Here is a 20,283-nt window from a genome sequence, read left to right as displayed (position 1 = left end):
TGAATTGCACCAAGACTTCTGTGGCCTCCAGACAAACTTCCACAAAATGTTCTGCTCCCCTCAGCTTCCCAGACAAGTCTGCAGGCAAAAACTGTGCCTTTGTGTGGACCTGCCATCGGGCATGCCTGCCAATGCTCTGTGGCAGCTGCTTGAGGAGAGAGAGAGTTTGCTGGGGAAGCTCCTTGATAAAAGCCTTGAGCAGACTAATTCTTACAGAGACTGGGAAGTTGCAGGCAAAACAGGCTTGACTTGGGGGATTTTTACTTGATGTGTTTTCAAACAACATGAATTTCTGATGACTGATCAGGTATTGACGAAAAAAACCACCAAACAGGCACAAATACCTTTTTGCTCTGTCCCCTGACTCATCTTAAAATCAAATACATCATCCCCTCTTCGTAGCCTCAGCTTCCCTGACTTTCATCCTATCATACAGTTAGCCTGTCCTAATTTATCTAATGGCATAAGAGCTTCAAGTGATTTGTGGAACCATTTCTTGCTGCTGCTTTTTTGCTTATTCATTTTGTCACTATTTTGTTCTTTAGTTTTTTTCTCTACTACTCTTTCCTTCTAACTCGTTTTCATGGAGCTGTTTCTTATTGTCCCTGCTATGGCATGGATTACTTATGTCTGCAGTCCCTTGGAGTGTCTCTGCACTGGTATGTTTCTCCCATGGCCACAGTCCTTTGGGGGTGTCCCTGTATGGGTGTGGGTCACCTATAGCTGCAGTCCATCAGGGATGTTTGTACAAAGGTGTGGGTCCTCCAGGGCTGTAGTCCCACAGGTTGTACCTATCCCTTTTCCCATGGGGGCCTCCCATCATGCATCCATCTCCAGCCTCCAGCAGCCCCCAGTTTGGGTTGTGCTAGAGAAGAGCAAATTGGCTTTTAAATCTCTCTAGCTGTGGAGGTGCTCTGGGGCTGCCTTCTGCTGCTGGTGCCCTTTGTTGTATTCCATGTATTGGGTTATTTTTTCTTTTTATATATTTTTTTAGCAGTAAGATACGAGATCTGCAAATCTTGGGAGACCTGACAAGAGACTTTATTCACTTCAACAAATGACATAAAAGAATGTATTTGATAGAAAAACCTGCATAATGTTTTACCAAAACTGCTTATGAAAGGCACATAACTTTTATTACTGCAATAAACTGTTTAAGTAACTCTAGAATATGTTCAGTTGGTACTTGGAGTTGGGGGTGGGTGAGGTAACATGCAGATTTAAAAATCAACACTTTATCGATTAAAGAAGATAGCATGTGATGACAGCAGGCATTTCCAGAGGGCTGGAAGGTCATGGCAGATAGTGGTACATCACATGATGGTAACACTGATGCCTCTTGTGCTGAAATGGCGCAAAAGTAATATCGGACTTGAAGTTTTGTGTAATATACATCTGTAGCAGAGTGTACATTCATTCCCTGCTTTCAAAGAGCTGGAGAAATAGCATCATCTGGAGAACAAAGGGGATATTTCCAACACTTTCTTAAGAGCTGACTTTCCACAGGGAATTCTCTGATGTTTAGCATTTGTTTTGCTTCTATTAGGGAGCTTGTGAGAGCAACAAGAAACTGCCAGGGGTTTTGTCATGATAAACTGCTTATTTGATCCTTGCCTTGGTGTTAAGCCAAGCCTTGGTATTCTATGTTCCCTCTGCCTGCTGTGCAAACATACGATATTTTCTGCAACTTTCATAAAAAGGTGTAAAAGGAGACAGTGAAATAAGAGACAAGTAATGTGCAGGGACATCTTTTTTTTGGAAGTGCAAACACTGTATGGAATATGATGACCTTGAAAATGGATTTAGGCCAGTTCAGTGAGTGTGTGGCTGAGCTACAAGGGGGAGGCTGTGGGTAGTGGGAAGTGACAAGAAGACCTAGAGCAGGGATGGGGTGAGCAGCACCCACAGTGGTAGGGTGGGTTGCTGGAGGAGGAGTCCTCAGGACAAGCTGTTGCTCTCTGGAGGCATGTCTGAAGCATTCACTCAGCCTGAGCTTTCATCTGGCCCAGAGATACTCATTTAACACCTCTCACAGACACTGCTGGCTTGTTTCAAAGGTACTAACTGCTCAGAAGCTCCCATAAGACCAGACTATACATTTGAATCCTCAGGCCACATTTATTATTAAAACTCATATATCCCAAGTAGAAGTGGTCCTTCTGTACTGAATGTCTGCTGTATCCTACTGATTCTGCTCAAAATATGAGACACTTATTTAAAAAAATAAGTGCTAAGGCTGAGCTGTGTGCTACCCTCTCTGACAGCATTTCTGCTTTTATGGTTTTTGCTATAATATTTGTGATACCCAAGCAGTCATATAACAAAATAAGCATAATACAAACAGCTGGTCATGTCTCTGGAGTAGATGGTCCATGTGTGGCTTAGAGGTGATGTATGAGGTCGCTATCCTTTCAAAGACTCTCAGGAGGTCTGGAGATGTTACACACATCTATGAAACTGGTAGGCATGAACCTCAGCTAGAACTACTACTAATAAATCCAGGGTTACTGCTAATAACTGTGCCATGTGTGTCCTGAACACAAATTCACTGTTAGCTATCTTACAAATAAAAAAGGGATTTGCCTGCGCCACAAAACTATTTGAGTTATTGACTAGCGTGGTATAAATTCCATTGTGGTTAAGAGTTACATGCAATGCCCAAACTTAAATTAGCAGAGAAATGGAAAGCTAAGAGCAGAACTGGCTGCCACCTTCTGAACTTGAGGAACATAAAAAATCAGAACGGCATAAAGAGATGGAACCATATGGAAAACACCACTTTCTACTTCTGGAGCCTCCTTGGGTGATGGGTCAGACTCCTCTTCAGTTGTGCTTCCTTCCCCATTGTGAAGGTAGCTGCTCCAAGGATCCCCTAGGATTTCTCTAGAGACCTGTCTGAGAGGTATTTCTGCAGAAAATTTCATCGTTGATGCGAGGCTTGGCAATACTATGCTAAGATCCAACCAGGTGATTTGAAAGCCTCCTTGCACTGAATTAGATCTTTATACCATTCTCCGCTAATGCAGTAGGCTAAATGCAACATTGTATGTTGTGCCCTGTAAGTCAAGCAGCTGGATATCCAGTTTTCATAGAGTAGTAATTGCTGAGGCTAATAAATCCCATCATTTAAAATGGCTTTGGAAGAGTCTTGCCTTTTCTCTCCCAGACATTTTTTCCTATCTGCTCTGACCAGCATAAACAAATCCCTTCTCTGTTTTGTATTTACATAGTCAGTTGCTCAGAGATACTTATCCTGGTCCTTTCTGCATGCAGGCTGCTGCTCAGCTGGGACATCGTCATGACTGGGAAGACTTGTGGTGGGCTTCTGAGGAAGCCGCTGCAAAGTGTATGAAAGGAGGCTAAAGTCAGTTCTTAAGATCAATGTTTTCTCAACATTTCAAAACAAGAATACTTATTAAAAGAATGCTTGTCTAGGCTGGTTTCTGGGAGTGGGATGTGATGCTTTTCCCCTTATCTGCCTGGATTTTCCTGCCTAGACTGTGTCTCTCTCTTCAGTCAGAAGAAAGTGGCAGGTTATTTAACATGCATCTGAAAAGTGCAGCACTCATCTGTGATTCAAATTGGATAATAGCCCATAATACTCAGGGTTACAGGGAGGTCAAGAGGAGAGCTGTTGTTAAGAAAGGGGAGGTTTAATGTAATTTTTAACCATTATGTTCACTGAGAGATGATGATCATGCTAGTCTACAGGACAAATGATTAAAGACCTCCTGAATCGTCACTCTGTTATAAACGAATTGAACTTTATCTGACCTTTCCAACAGGAGCTAAAGTCAGTCAGATTTGCTGACTACATGCTCCTTTTTGCAGCTGTCATTGAGAAAAAAGCAGAATTAAGTATGATCACAGTGTGGGTAGAATGCAGAATTTGACTGCTTCAAAACAGAATTTTATATTTCTCCTTAGAAAACCAAATTGATACTACCAAATAAAAGGAAAACAAGGGCTCTTCATGCTACCTAGAATGTTACAAATAAAATATCAGGCATATATTTAAACAAAACTAACATTCAGAAACCACAAGGTTTGATACATCCTAGAATATCTGCCACTGAAATGTGAATCAGCTCTTTAAAGTATCACAGAATCATAGAATCATAGAATGGTTTTCTTTTGGAAGGGACCTTAGAGATCATCAAGTTCCGAACCCCCTGCCATGGGCAGGGACACCTTCCACCAGACCAGGTTGCTCAAAGCCCTGTTTACCCTGGCCTTGAACACTGCCAAGGATGGAACAGCCACAGCTTCTCTGGGCACCCTGTGCCAGTGTCTCACCACCCTCACAGGGAAGAATTTCTTCTGAATGCCTAATCTAAATCTCAGTTACATTGGTATAACCAAGGAGACTGTGATGGATGGAATGGGTGTAAGGGAAACGTGGCAGCACGCCATGCTATTTTACCACCAATGCCAGCGTCTCATGGTATTGAAGCCTCTGTTCTGATCTCGGGGTTGGAAACAGTGATTCATTTACCCTTGACACTTCTGGCTAAAATGAAGCTACTAAAAAGAAGCAGTTGGACACAAAGTCCCAGCCATCGTGACCATTTCTAAAGTTTAAAGTTTCAAACCCATGGTACTGCTGCACTCACAGGGCTTTCCTCCCATGCTGTTGGCCAATCCTTGTTCCATGTTTGCTTTGTAAACATGCCTGTTTGCCATGGCAACCACTCAACACTCAAAGTATGAAGTATTTTAAAGCTTCTAAGGAAATGCTCCCATTTTTCATTTCCCTGCTGCCACATAGTTAATAAAGTCACGAGTCACATTCCTTGCCCCATCTGAATCTGACTTGTGAGGTCCAGAGGCTTATGGGCAGGTTGATTTTGAAGATGAGAACAGCCTAAACATAGCTCTATACTGTGGGATAAGGCAGCAGTTCAAGTTCCAGTTTTATTACTTGTTGTTTCTATTATCAGTTCCGTATCTTCAGTGTTTTGCTTAAAGTCCATATTTCTCTAGACAAACAATGTAAACTGTGCTTTTCCGGGTGTTGCAAAAGGCTAACTTAAGAGTGATGAAAGAGCTTAATTCTCCTTAACTTGTATTTCCTTTAATACAAGGCTTCCTCTTTTTCTCAGCTAGTTTTGTCCAAACTTCTGAAATCTTTATACATCTTCACTAATGACATCAGCAAACTCAAAATCCTCAAAAAACAAATGTCAAAACCCAAAGAACGAAAAAGTATCTTAAAAAGTAATTAAAAAATCAGTGCTTTTTTTAGATTATGATTTTCATATTAATGAGGATACATTGTATTTGAAGACTGACTCGTGAGCTTGTTATTTAGAGTTATTTCCTAGATTCTGAAGCAACCAATCTCTGAGTAAATAGTGTGTTAGAGGCACTTTCATTAGTGAATTTCACATTACCAGGGTTTTGCAATCTTCATTTCATAAAGAGGACAGGAAACAACACAAAACAAGTCCTGAAGTATCTGAAACAATAAAACCACAAATTAGCTTAGTCACTGTGGGAAGGGTGCAGTGAGAGTTAAGAGCTGGAGCACTTGGTACGTAGCCATAAACAGAGTAGTGAGTAGTTTTTGGAACAAGAGAGTTTGGTCTTTTATTGCAGCTTCCACCGTGCAGTTTTGTGTGACTGGACAAAAACCTCTGCAAGGCAGAAACCATTTGCCAGCACATTGCTGGCTCTGAAGCTCACCTGGATTACTCAACAAGTCCACATTAAATCTTACCGTCAAAGCCAGGGCAGACATCAAGGATATAGTCAGAAGGACCTTATCCCTTGCATATCACAAGCTTTAAGCAAAGGCTAAGCTCTCCACTGTGCATGCCCAGACACAGAGCTGGCATCTAACCACATTGGTGTTTTCTTCTTGGAGAAAAGGAATTACATGTGCATGGCATAATGTATGTGGCATAACTTACTGGTGTTGCCAATGATGCTGCAAGAGTCTACTGTGTGATTAAAGTAAGAAAAGTCTTGCTGTCTCCATGTCTTTCTAATAGTACAAAGGATATTGACTAGCAAACTGCCCAGTAAATTCAAACTATCTTTTCTCGGCTAAAGACAAGACAGTGAGGTGTCATGCTGGTTCCCTGCACTGAGACAGAAACACATCTGAGCCCACAGATACCTGCTGTAGCTGTCCTGTTGGACTTGAGTCTCATCTACATGTGGAGATAAGGAAACTTCCAAGTATTTCTGTCTGTGCACTGGTTTGTCAGGCTGCCAGGTAACTGCTTATATAAAAAGCTGGTTTTCTGTCCTATGCTACCAAAGGTGAGAAGTTTATGAGAGTTACTCCGTTCCAGATCTAAAACCTGGTGTAGATTCCAGCGACCTTGATGGTAACAACATAGTTTCTCACTTTCTAACACAAACTAAAAAAAATGAAAGCAGCAGCAGCAGCAAAACTCCACATCCCTGGGGCAGACTGCATTGATACAAACTTACATGGAATCTGTCTTACAGAGATTAAAAGAAAGAAAGAGGGCTCCCCATCCATTCGTCCTTCAGGATTTGTCCTTGTTTCCTCCTTTCAGCCTCATGTCTCACGCAGCATTTCACTCTGAAGACCTAAGTCACTGCCTAAGCTAAGGTCTGTCTGCAGCCTCCAGGGCTGTGTTCATGGACATTTTGTGTGATTGCTTTACAAAACTGGATGCATTTTTCTGAGCTGTTTTTAGTCAAAGACCGAGCAGCTATTTACTTGGAGAGATACTGTACATTCTCTGACTCTCAGGAAAAACTTTATTAGTATTTGGTTGCCACAAGCTAAAAAAAACCAACAACCCAACAAAGTTCTTTCCCTTGCAAGCTTTGAACACTTAAATAGAATAACTCTGGATTTTGAAAGGCGAATGCTTGCTGGAGGAAAAGAACAGCCCTCTGGTTTCACTTAGCAAACTATGAGCTTTGTGCAATATCGTGACCTCTGTTGAAAAGACAGTTGATTAATTGTACTATATATTCTGGAACAGTCCTTACGGACTTGAAGCTTACTCAGCTATGTACAAACAGTGCTAGCCATGTGATAATGCATCACTAACTGAAGAAATATAGCTCCTAGAAAAAAAATGGTGTCTCCAAGCATGACAAATTTTACTGCCATCTGCAAGCAGACTGCCTGTCCTAGTTGCTGCATTCCTAGGTAAGAGCCATAGCTTTTCTGCTCAGTCAGGATCCTGTTTCCATAGGATTTGAAGGAGCAGGAAAAGTTCAACGGCACTTGGTGTCTCCATTGCTTCTTCACCTGGGTAAATGGTTCCTTTGGTTCTCCATTTGTCCCTCTGACAGCTAGCTTGAGAAGAAGATTCACAGTGAAGCTGTACCCCTCCCAGTCCCCAGGTGAGAGCAGAGGGGATGTGTAGAGAGAGGACAAGACAAGAGCAGAGACTCCCAGGCTGCTTCTGTTCTTGATGAATACACACTGGGGTACAAAAATGATTCAAGGCTGGAATTTATAGGCAATGATAAGGCAGACTTCAGGCTGATGAAGGCCTTTTGCTACTGCAGCCACAAACTGGTGGGTTTGGAGAAGGTTGAGGTAGCCTTCAAGTTGGTATCTAAAGCTTCTTATTGCTAGTCCCAGGCCATAAAAGATACCTAGGCTGTAAGAAACAGCACACTCAAGTTCTTAGGAGTTTAGGCTGGCTGAACATGGCCCCTAGCTCAAGTAGGATGAATCCTTCACTCTGTGTGATACTCATTCCTGACATTTATAGTGACACCATAAGAAACAAAGTGGAATATCTTGATACTAATCTATCTTTTTTTTCAAATTTGCTTTTATGTGAGCATGAATTCCTCAAAATTATGCCCTTCCTTGCATTTACATGGCTGTCAGATACAGCCAGACCCTGTACTGCCAAGGATCTAGAAGTGATGGTGGTGTGAAGAGTTGGGTAGAAAAAAACATGAAGTAGCTGGTATCTTTTAGAAGAGGAAATATTAATGCATAGAAACCTTGGGGAACATGCAAGATAAAGTCAAGGAGTATGAACAAAACACAGAAACTTTTTGCTGAAATGAAAAAAGGTATTTTGGGTGACAGATAATTCTGTAGGACTAACATTCACCAAAACCATTTCCCTTACTGATTTACTCTGGGAGTCATGTTGTGAAACTTTGATTTTGCAAGACATTTAGGTTGGTATGGGTCCAGGTGAATCAATGGAGTTGAAATTACGGTGGTTTTCTTTTTCCCAAATGAAAGACAACATTTCTTTGAGATCATACGGGCCTTGGATTTCTGGCTGGGACTGCAGTACTGTCAACAACCAACAGCCAAGCAAGCTGTAAGAAAACTTACACAGCTGTCATTAGTTTTTTCCTAGATAAAAGGTATCATGGTATTATTGGCAATTTGGTATTAAAAAACAGCAAGATATAGCCAGATGCAGCTGTTTAGAAGAAATAGAGCAGCGATTCTGTAAATATGCTTTGGATTTGACTGAATTACAGCCACTTGCATTTCCTCTGTATTTGGCAGAAGGAGTTAACTGTGGAATTGTTTACTACTGACTTTTAAGCAATGATTACAAATTATGCCCATAGAGTGGTTTTTTTTTGCGCTCATAATCATGAACCTGGCACAGAAAATGCCATCCTGAGAATGACTATTATCCAGTCAGAGATCACAAATATGCTGTTTGATGTATGTCCTCAGATGAGGTTGTGCTTACCAAATACAAAAAGAAAAAAAACAACACCTCTAAAAGAGCCATAGGAAAGAGCTATTTCTGGAGGAAATATACAAACTAATAATAATAATAATAAATATTTAAAGGCCTCAAGCATTTTTCCTTCTGCCTCCAAATTCCCAGAATTACTTCACCAAATCTGCATCTTGCTTGCTATTACAGTTGTATAGAAAGTTGAACGATGATTTCTTGTATTCCAATGCAAAACACAGGCTTCTGAAACCAAATAATCTCAGATCTCTGCATGAACTGTTGATTTCTGTGATTTAGCATTTGCCTTGGATTGAACACTGATGCTATCAGTAAACTGTTGCATCAGGGTTTATCTCATTTTCCAGTGGCCATGAATTTGTCAGGCAGCTGTCAGGATGCACAAAGGGAATTCACAGACCTACAGATAAACACAGGATCACAGACAATGAAAGAACATATCCATGCCAGAATACACTCTTCACTGCAGCATGGCTCTGCAGGTAACTAAATCTCTGTTCAATAAAGCACCTACACACTTACACATTATGGATTTCAGAGGAATTTAATAGAGCGGTTAAGTCCAGTTGCTAAATAAGTATTTAAATGATTGAATCGATACTACTAATTGATTGGTAGGTCATCTTTCAGTGCTAATGGACAAGTATGATATATTCTCTTTGTTTTAACGTTTTCTCCTTCAGAAGTGATTGTCAGATGTGCATGGGAATGTATCTCTTCAACAAACTTCAGTTACTTTCTTAAAATAATTGAACTCTTAACAATAGAAAAGGAAATTCTCAAAAGTTTCTAGACGAAAGATACAGAACAGAACTACAGACTTAGAGTGGGTGGTTTAATCTTCCTAAAGTATTTAAAGATATCAAAGAGTATTTTGACTTGGAAACATTTACATTAACAGTTACCAATTTCCAAAAACCACACCACACTTATGGTGACTTGTAGAGATTCCTGGAGCCTGATTCCACCTTGGCACACAGACAGACAGAAGCATACAGTTTGAGCAATATCATGTAGATCAGCCAGCCATAGCTCAACCTAGATTTGAAGCTGTATTTCCTTCTGGGCAGTAAGTGACCAATCTCAAAAGCCCAGGGTCCTTATACTGTGCTGTTGCCCCTTGCACCATCACCCTCAACAGCAGGAAAGTATGGGCTGCTGAGATATTTTATGAGTCTGGGGATACCCCTAGTTGATACCTACATTTTCTGTGTTGTGACCATAACCAGAATGGCTTGGACCACCCTCACCTGGTTGCTAGAGAACAGAACAGACACATTATCTGTCAGGTACTTGTCTATTTGAGAGTTAATTTCTCAGCAGCAACACTTGGTAGGTTGTTGACCATAGTGTGACCCTATGGTAAGGCAGAAGATTGGGTAGCAAGAGACTTGCTCTTGCTGGATGAAGGAGTGACAAAGGGAAAGTGAGCAAGGTGAGAGTGGGGAAGACACATTTGCCCACTACTAAACCGTATCTGCCTGTAAGTAGTTGGTGCAGATCCCCTTTTCACCCTGCAAGAAGGGATAATTGATCTGGTGCTTTCAAAGTTGGTGTTAAATTGTTCTGTGTTTTAAGTAGACAAAATACCTTTTTTCATTCAGTCTGTTAACAGCAGTGATTGTCCTACATATATGGCTGCATTTATGGAGATGGAGAGGAGAGGAACTTCTGGGGGGGTATATGCAAAAGACAAGTTATTACTTAAAGACAGGCTACCCCGGGTCTCTGGCATGTTGCAACTCACTGTCATGCCAAGATGGTGTTTTAGACAATTACAGCAAAGAGCTGTACATTTTTGCACATATGCATTTGCTAACAAAACAAGCCTTTGTTCACACATGATAGGTAATTGCTTGTCCAAGCATCTCATATAACTTCACACACACTGAGTGCAGACAGGCACAGAGGCCCTTGCATAAAAACGAGGGATCCCATAAACATGCTTAATGAATGTCTACTGTACACACTGTCCTATAATTGTACTTCCAGAAGGTTGTGTGTGTGGAGTTCCTGAAAAAGCTCTTGGGAGGGAGGGGAGAAAGAATAAAACAGTATCAAAGAAGAGCTGTGTGGTGTTGATCGGCTTGGAAAGCCATCTTGCTAATTGTTTGCAGGATGCACTCCAGGTTACTGCAAGCCAAGAGGCTGCAGGGTTTGTTGGGCTGAACTGAAAATTACAGTGCTTTCTCCTGTCCTTGTATTACTTGACTGATGGGAGTCTCACATCCCCTTAGGCACTTGCAGGAATTAGGGTCTGGTCTGCCACTGCAGGGTGTGCTGCTGGTTGGGCTTTGATCAGAGTTCAGCCTTTGTTGTTGAAAGGAGATATTTCATCTTAGCAGATTCAAAATGGGATGGTTTGTTCAAGACTATTGCCACAGGACTTGTCTCCCCTCCCATTCCCCCAGGAAAAGATGAACAAAAGCAAATGATCAGCCAAATTGTGTTTTGCTTCCACAGAGTAGACTGTTACGAGTCACTCATATTCATTATTACCAAGTCTGAAAGGTATCATGCTGGGCTGATTTCAGAACAGTTCCCTATTAACAGTATTTTTTAACATGAATATTGAAGTCGACTTTCAATTACTGCCCTTGGCCTTAGAAAAATACTTAGTATTATAAATCTGAAGTTCACAGACTTGGAGCAAGCCCAGTATATATTCAAGAATTAATAGCTAGAACGTGCCTATCCTTCTTTGTAAATCACCCTACATATGTGCTCTATGCTGAATTGTTTCTTCTTTCACCAGTGCTGTCAGGCTTAACCCACAGATTGCTCCTCATTAGCACATGCTGGACTGATGGATGTTGCAGTATTTCAGATTCTTTCATGGCAGATGAACTGGTGTGCTGGGTTCAGCAGTGGCAGTCATTTTTCTCTGTCTTGGTAGCTGATGCAGTGCTGTGTTTTGACTTTCGGCCTGGGAACAGAGCTGGTAACATTGATGTTTTGGTCTGGCCAAGGACTTTGTGAGCCTCATGCTCTGCCAGGGAGGAGGGGAAGCCGGGAGGAAGCAGAGACAGGACACCTGACCCAAACTGACCAAAGAGGTATTCCATACCACAGCACGTCATGCCCAGGAGGTAATGGGGAGTTACCCAGAAGGGCTAGAAGACTGCGGGGTTGGAGGAGGTATCGGTTGGTGCTTGGTCGGGCTGGGGGGGTGAGTTATCGGTTGGCGGGTGATGAAGTGTTGTATTCTCTTCCTTTGTTATTTCCCTTATCATTATTATTATTGGTGGTAGCAGTAGTGATTTGTGTTATGCCTTAGTTACTAAACTGTTCTTATCTCAACTCATGGGAGTTGCATTTTTTTCTATTCTCTTTCCCATCCCTCCGGGAGCAGGGGGAGGGCAAAAAGGGGAGGAGTGAGTGAATAAGTTGCCTGGCTGGGTTTAAACAGCGATAATTCTTTTTGCCTCCCAACGTGGGGCACAAGGGGTTGAGATAAAGACAGATCTGACCGGATGAATAGTCACTCTTCACAATGCTGTTTTATTGGCACTCAAAGTTGATAGAATCATAGAATAGTTAGGGTTGGAAAGGACCTTAAGATCATCAAGTTCCACCCCTCTGCCATGGGCAGGGACACCTCGCTCTAAACCATATCACCCAAGGCCTCGTCCAACCTGGCCTTGAACACTGCCAGGCATGGAGCATTCACAACCTCCCTGGGCAACCTATTCCAGTGCCTCACCACCCTCACAGGAAAGAATTTCCTTTTTATATCCAATCTAAACTTCCCCTGTTTAAGTTTTAACCAATTACCCCTTGTCCTATAACTACAGTCCCTAATGAACAGCTCATCCCCAGCATCCCTATAGGCCCCCTTCAGATACTGGAAGGCTGCTACGAGGTCTCCAAGCAGCCTTCTCTTCTCCAGGCTGAACAGCCCCAACTTTCTCAGACTATCTTCATATGGGAGGTGCTCCAGTCCCCTGATCATTCTCATGGCCCTCCTCTGGACTTGTTCCAACAGTTCCATGTCCTTTTTATGTTGAGGACACCAGAACTGCACACAATACTCCAAGTGAGGTCTCACGAGAGCAGAGTAGAGGGGAAGGATCACCTCCTTCGACCTGCTGGTCACGCTCCTTTTGATGCAATCCAGGATAAGGTTGCATTTCTGGGCTGCAAGCACACACTGCCAACTCATGTTCATTTTCTCATCAACCAACACCCCCAAGAGCAGCTCTGAATCAGAGCAGGGCTGCTCTGAATCTTTTCTTTGCCCAGCCTGTAGCTGTGTCTGGGATTGCTCTGACCCACATGTAGGACCTTGCACTTGTAATTGTTAAACTTCATGAGGTTGGCATCAGCCCACCTCACAAGCATGTCAAGGTCCCTCTGGATGGCATTCCTTCCCTCCAGCATATGAGCCGAACCACACAGCTTGGTGTCATCTGCAAACTTGCTGAGAGCGCGCTCAATCCCACTGTCCATGTCAAAGATGTTGAACAAGACCGGTCCCAACACCAGTCCCTGAGGGACACCACTCGTTGCTGGTCTCCAGCCGGACATTGAGCCATTGACCACAACTCTTTGTGGGCAGCCATCCAGCCAGTTCTTTATCCACCAAGTGGTCCATTCATCAAACTGATGTCTCTCCAATTTAGAGTCAAAGATGTCGTGTGAGACAGTGTCAAACACTTTACACAAATCCAGGTAGATGACATCAACTGCTCTACTGCTGTCCATCAGTTCTGTAGCCCCATCATAGAAGGCCACCAAATTGCTCAGGCAGGATTTCCCCTTAGTGAAGCCATGCTGGCTGTCACCAAGCACTTTGTTGATTTTCATGTGCCTTAGCATGCCTTCCAGGAGAATCTGCTCCAAGATTTTGCCAGACACAGAGGGGAGACTGACTGGTCTGTAATTCCCCAGGTCATCCATTTTCCCCTTCTTGAAAATGGGGGTTATATTTCCCTTTTTCCAGTCATCGGGAACTTCACCTGACTGCCATCATTTTTCAAATATGATGGACAGCGGCTTAGCAACTTCATTTGCCAGCTCCTTCAGGACCCACAGATGGATTTCATCAGGACCCATGGACTTGTGCACGCTCAGATTTTTAAGATGGTCTCAAACCCTATCCTCTCCTACAGTGGGCCCAAGGTCTTCATTCTCACAGTCCCTGCGTCTGCCTTCCAAGACTTGGGTGGTGCGGTCAGAGCCTTTGCTAGAGAAGACCGAGGCAAAGAAGTCATTCAGAACCTCAGCCTTCTCCAAATCCTGTGTAGCTAGTTCACCTGAGAGCTTCCTGAGGGGGCCTACATTCTCCATAGTATGTTTTTTATTTGCTATGTACCTGTAGAATCCTTTCCTGTTATCCTTAATATCCCTAGCCAAGTTTAATTCTAACTGAGCCTTAGCTTTCCTAACCTGGTCCCTAGCTTTCCGGACAACATCCCTGTACTCTTCTCAGGCTGCTTGTCCTTGCTTCCACTTTCTTTAAGACTCTTTTTTCATTTGAATTTTCCTCAGGAGCTCCTTATCCATCCAAGGAGGTCTCCTGGCCCTCCTGCTGCACTTCCTTCTAGTTGGGATGCAACACTCCTGAGCTTGTAGCAGGTGATCCTTGAAGACCAACCAAGAGTATTGAGACCCCCTGCCCTCTAGGGCTATATCCCATGGAACCTTACTAAGCAGGTTCCTGAAGGGGCCAAGGGACTTGCTCTCTTCAAGTCTAGGGCAGTGAGCTTGCTGCACGCTCTTCTCACTGTCCTAAGGATCCAAATTTGACCATTTCGTGATCGTTACATCCAAGGCTGCCCTGCAGTGCCACATTTACAATGAGCCCTTCCCTGTTGGTGAGCACAAGGTCAAGCATGGCACCTCTCCTTGTCGGCTCCTCTATTACTTGCAGAAGAAAGTTGTCTTCCACAAAATCGAGGAACCTCCTGGATTGCTTGTTCTGGCTGTACCATCATTCCAACAGATATCAGGGTGGTTGAAGTCCCCCATGAGAACAAGGGCGTGTGAGCGTGAGGCTTTTCCTATCTGCCTATAGAGTATTTCATCTGCAGATTCCTCTTGATCAGGCGGTCTGTAACAGATCCCCACAGTAATGTATCCTATCACTGTTTTCCCTTTAACCCTGACCTACAAACTCTCTGTTATCTGCTTACCCATCCCCAGACAGAGTTCCATACTCTCCGGCCTATCCCTAACACAAAGGGCAACTCCCCCTCCACGCCTGCTGTGCCTGCCTTTTCTAAAGAGTCTGTAACCTTCCATTCCAACACTCCAGTCATAGGAGCCATCCCACCATGTTTCTGCGATGCCTATTATATCATACCCCCGTAGATGTGCACACAGCTCTAATTCCTCTTGTTTGTTACCCATGCTATGGGCATTTGTATAGAGGCATCTGAGCTGAGCTCCAAATGAAGCCAGCTCATTTGCTGGAGTGGCTGGAATATCTCTACATTGCTCTGAGAATTTATTATAGGTGCTGGCAACTGACCGGGTGTGTTGGGATGGAATGATGCCCCCCTCCCCCAACACATCTAGTTTAAAGCCTCCTCGACCAGTCTGGCAAGCCTCCTACCAAAACTGCTCTTCCCCTTCTTTATCAGACCAGCCCCACCAGCCCCCATTAGACCTCGCCTACAAACTTGGGTCCCATGTTCAAGCCACCCAAACCCCTGACTATGACACCACCCTTTTAACCATTTATTAACCTGGCTAATCCTCCTGGCTTTTTTTAGGTCCTCCCCTGTATCCTGGAGAATTGACAAAAAGACTGTCTGAGCTCCAGAGCCCCTAACCACCTATCCCAAGGCTCTGTAGTCCTTCTTTATGTTCCCCTTGGGCTAAGGTTCTTGTCTCACTGTACTTTATGGCAATGGCTTGTAATACGAGTGGGCTCCAGCAGCAGGGCAAGACGGACGTAGCCGTGGACTTGTACGTGGCTGTCCGGCTGCTCTTTACCTTCCTGGCCCTCCATCTTCGTGAAGCCACGGGGAGCCGAGGGAGAGCGTCCCCGGGAGCCGGTGGCTGCTGAAGCGGCCTGGGATAGCAGCCCCGGGGACCAAATGGGAGTGGGAGCGGGGCCAGAGGCCACGAGGGGATGGCTGCTGGTGGAGAAGGTCAGGGCAGTTGAGGAGTGGAAGGAGGCTGCTGCCGAGCAGTGGAAGAAGGCGGCGGAGGAGCCGAGCCCGGTGGCCGAGCCCGGCCCCGCAACAGCTGAGATCGTTCCCTGGAAGCTGCCCGCCATGCCACAAGAGGATGCAGGAGACCCCGCAGCATTTCCCAGCAAGGCAGAGGAGGAAGAGCTGGACTCAGAAAAAGAGAAGCTGGTGGTGGGAGAGCCGGCAAGCACAGCAGCTGCACCAGCCCCAGTGACAAGTACGGCAGCATCATCTGAGAGTTCTGAAGGTTTTGAATGGCTTTTGGGTGTCCTTGGGACCTGCTTGCTGATTGTGATGGGGATCACCATGTTAGCACACATACAGAGTGTGTTTTACCCACGACCATGTTGTCTGATCTTGAAAGTTAAGCAGAGTCAGGTTTGGGGCTTGTCTAGGGTTAGACGATGACATAGGAGGGCCAAGAGATTTTTCCCAAGGCTGGACAGTCATGAGTGGCAGGGCATGTGGGACAGTATGGGCAAGTATCTAGTCCACTGGGCCCCTCCGGTGCTTTGTAAGCATTGGAGATGGAAGGCAGCCGTATGGAGTCCCCAGCAACAAGCTGGATGGAGATTAGGTACAATGGCAGGTAGTACACAGGAGGCCAGCTACGACTGAGTCCATTCAGTCACTTGCTGTCTGTTACCTGGGGTCATGCAACCATGCAGGTTGTGAGGCATAATTATGGTGTAGCAAGCCTAAAACCAAAGTGATGGTATAGATCTGGGACATCGCAGAATCACAGAAACCCAAGGGTTGGAAGGGACCTCAAAAGATCATCTAGTCCAACCCCCCTGCAAGAGCAGGGTAACCTAGAGTACATCACACAGGAACATGTCCAGGTGAGCCTTGAATATCTCCAACGTAGGAGAGTCCACAACCCCCCTGGGCAACCTGTTCCAGTGCTCTGTCACTCTCACAGTAAAGAAGTTTACATCCCAGACATTTCGCCAGGTGGGAGGAATGGCACTTCTGAGTACTGATGCTCATCGTGGGATCTGAACACTCTTGTCTTCACCCTGAAAACTCTTTCTTCCTGCACGTTTTCTCAGTTCACTTAGGCAGTAGGAACTATTTATGAAATGATTTTTGTTTTCCTTTGAGTAGTTCCTGTCCTTTCTGTCTCCCGTTGGAATTCATTGTCCTCAAATTAAGCTGTGCTCCAACGTCACAGTGGGAGTAGGGGGAATTTGTGCCATGGATGCCACACAGAGGTGTGATTTGTCAGTCCCATTGCTATTGTCTCTGGTGTCCCTGGGAACTTTCCTGATCACCTTTTCAACTTGACAGGGCAGATGCTACAGTTGGGATACTATGGATTAATAATATTGAATAAATGATTTAGCTCTTGAGCTGACACATAGGGACAGTCCCAAGAAGTAATTCTTCATTTCATGAGGTAGACAGACACTTTGGTGGACAGGGGCTACAAGGTAATTCACTGAGGTTAATGGACTATTATGCTAGAGGCTGACAAAATGAAGACTTCACCAGTTGAACTGGGTCCCAGGGATACTTGTATTTGGTGTCAAGTGGGAGCTGGTGTTAACTTTACACAGAGTAATCACAAGGTGTTTCTTAGCTGAGTTGAGAATGGTTGTGCATTATAGCAGACCAGCCTTCTGACAGTGCTTGGTAGTTCCCAGAGGGCGCAGGCGTGAGCAGTCTGTAGCTTAACAGGTATATATATTCATTTCCTCCTGCTCCCTGGGTGCTGCTGATCTCCTTACTGAAATACTGGAATTTTGGCTAAGATGGGGATCCCTAGCAGATAACACAGTCACTTAACTACAGATGTGTAAAAGGTGAGAGCATGAGACAGCCTTGTCCTGTTGTTCGAGATACAGAAGTCAAAGGATGTTTCAGGAAAGCGAGTGCTAGCCCTAACCGAAGGTTTTTCATTAACAGTATTATCAGGTGTGTGGATGTAGTGGTTGGCACCATACAAACTGTCAGGCCACTTACGGTAACTAAACACTGAGTGTGTTTGGCTACCTGTTGCAACCAAACCATTCACTGGAGACACTAAGGGGACCTCAGCCTCAGTAACCCTACCAGAATGGGTTTCTATTTTGCAAAAGAGGTAGCAAGCTTAGCCTGACCCTCACACCCCATCATTAAAATTCCTCTGGAACTCCAGTGCAGCCGGGGGCAGATTCCAAGTCCTGAGGGTGAAGTCATGTCTGCAATGAGCCCATGACAGTAACTGCTGTTATATGGCCCTATTTATTCCCAGAAGACATACTAATGTTGCTGCAGAATGAGGATGCAGGCAATAGAGAAGGCTATGTGTGATTTTATGGTTTTATTAACTGGAATTTGTTAATCTCTTGTTTCCAGTTGCCTTGGTCCATCGAAATGGTAGTATGTCATGGAGCTCTGGTTTATCAGTATTAATAAATAAAAAAGATTTTTAAGTAAGTGTAAAGAAGAGCTGAAGAGACTGCGTACTTGAGTCCAGCTTGTCTTAAGAGTGTGTGTTAGTATAGTTGGCTTTGTGTGTTAGTATAGTTGGCTTTCGCAGGATTGTTGTCCTTCCATATTTTGCTTCCAGCAGGCTTATATATTGTTTTCAATTACACAGGGATTTGAAAAGTACCTGGCCAGGATTTTACAAAGGTCCTCTGAATGTCAGTGTGCTTGAAGCTGGGTTAGAAGCAGAACAGGTTTAGTGTTTAGGCCTGGCTCTAGCATAAGCACTTTGTTTCTCCACTTCTCTGAGGTGAATTTACTTTCTTTCTAATTTATTTGCTGTGTTGTACAAGAACTGTTATTCCCTTGAAGTAGACCAGTGGGCTTCTGTTTAATCTGAGTAATGAGAGATTATGGGGCATACCTAGTAAATGCATCATCATATATGCACTTTCTGTTGAAGTTTGGAGTTCTTCATGGCTCTGCACTCCAAGTTGGATTTTCATTATTCATTGCCTTCTCTGTCTTGCATAGGAGGAATGAAATGTTAAAGATTACTAATTTACAGCTTCTGTTGGCACAACATCATTGTTGCTTTCCTGTTGCTTCATTTCTACTAGTAGAATTTCTGTCTAAATGTAGCCACAGGACTATTATCAGTGGCAAATTTTTAGTTTTATACACTAAAGTTTACAAAAGTTTGTTTTCTGACTGCCTTTTTAATACACTACTGAAGCACAGGGATTGCAATTTGGGACAAGAGTGAAGTAAGAACTTAGTAGTAAGTAGTAAGATGTAAGAACTTACAAGTAAGTAGTAAGTAGTAAGAATTTATCATTAGGAGTCGAAACCTGAATAAGAAATATAATTAAGGCGGCAATATGTAGCCGAGATTTTTATCCAGTCATTTCTGCCAGTTATGTTCTTCAGAGTGAAAAAAATAATTTACTTCTTTCAGCACCTTTCTGTTACCAGTAGCCACAGTGGACATGTAGAACAATATGCCAAGTCTGATCCTTTTTATGCCAGCAGAAAGCAGAATTAGCTCCAGGTAGTCTGTGCAGTGATTCTGGTTAAAGACAGAACAGTAGGACGGTCACCTCTTTGCCCAGACCCTAACTTTCTCTGCTTGTTAGGTCTCTGTGTGAGAAAGAGATTTATAACAGTTGATGACTTACAAAGTAATATTCTTTCACGACATACACACATCTGCCTCCCTCCCCACCTTGTGCCAGCATTATCAAGGAATGCTAATGAGAAATTTAGAAAAGCTTTTTAACATAGATGACAATGCTCATCCTGATGTACTCCACGCAATTTGGCTGCTGCATGGCTACTCAGTGTCCATTTTTTTTTATTGGCAAAGACATTTATAGCTTTTTTCTTTCTTCATTCCCTTTTCACGTAATGCTCCTTGAGCTGGTTCTGAAGATAAATCCTTCTTAAGCCTTTAAACATAAATTAGAGTTCAGGGAAGATGTGCATGCTGAAGATTTCAGTTGTCTATAGCTCGTGTTTGCAGCCTTAACAGCAGTGAACTGCTCTCTGCAAATTCAGAGACAGGCTCTTTGCCTTCCACTGCAAATTCTTTCCCTGGATCATTACACAGCTGCGGAAACAGTGCTTAGATGCACTAAGAGTTGAAGTTTTTAATCTGATTTTATGTGAGTCTCTGCTTCATTGCTATCCTTTGTCTGACAATTACTGTGCAACACACAGAGAGTAATTGCAATGCCATTTGTTTCACTGAATTCATTAGTATGCATGTGATTCTGATCTGATAAAATACATGTCTTGTACAAAACATTTAGCAATAGACATGTCCCAAGCCTTGAGTCTTATGTCTGGTCTGCGCTTGAAATTTCTGAATACTTGTTGCCATTTAGTTCAGCGCTTGGATTCGCATTTAAGTTTACCCAAGAGAAAAAAGGGTTTAATTTGATCAGTCTCACAGCTTGGGTGCATGCTTAGCAGTAGCACCCATGGGTACACAGATATCTAGAAGGAAGCAGAGCATCAATGGGATCAAGTCTGAGGGCACAGTGGGGATT

Source organism: Neopsephotus bourkii, unplaced genomic scaffold (genome assembly GCF_033783945.1).
Source record: "Neopsephotus bourkii isolate Nb327-2 ecotype Australia unplaced genomic scaffold, CSIRO-AGI_Nbou_v1 NB_565, whole genome shotgun sequence".
NCBI lineage: Eukaryota > Metazoa > Chordata > Aves > Psittaciformes > Psittacidae > Neopsephotus > Neopsephotus bourkii.
This window is presented reverse-complemented; position numbering follows the sequence as displayed.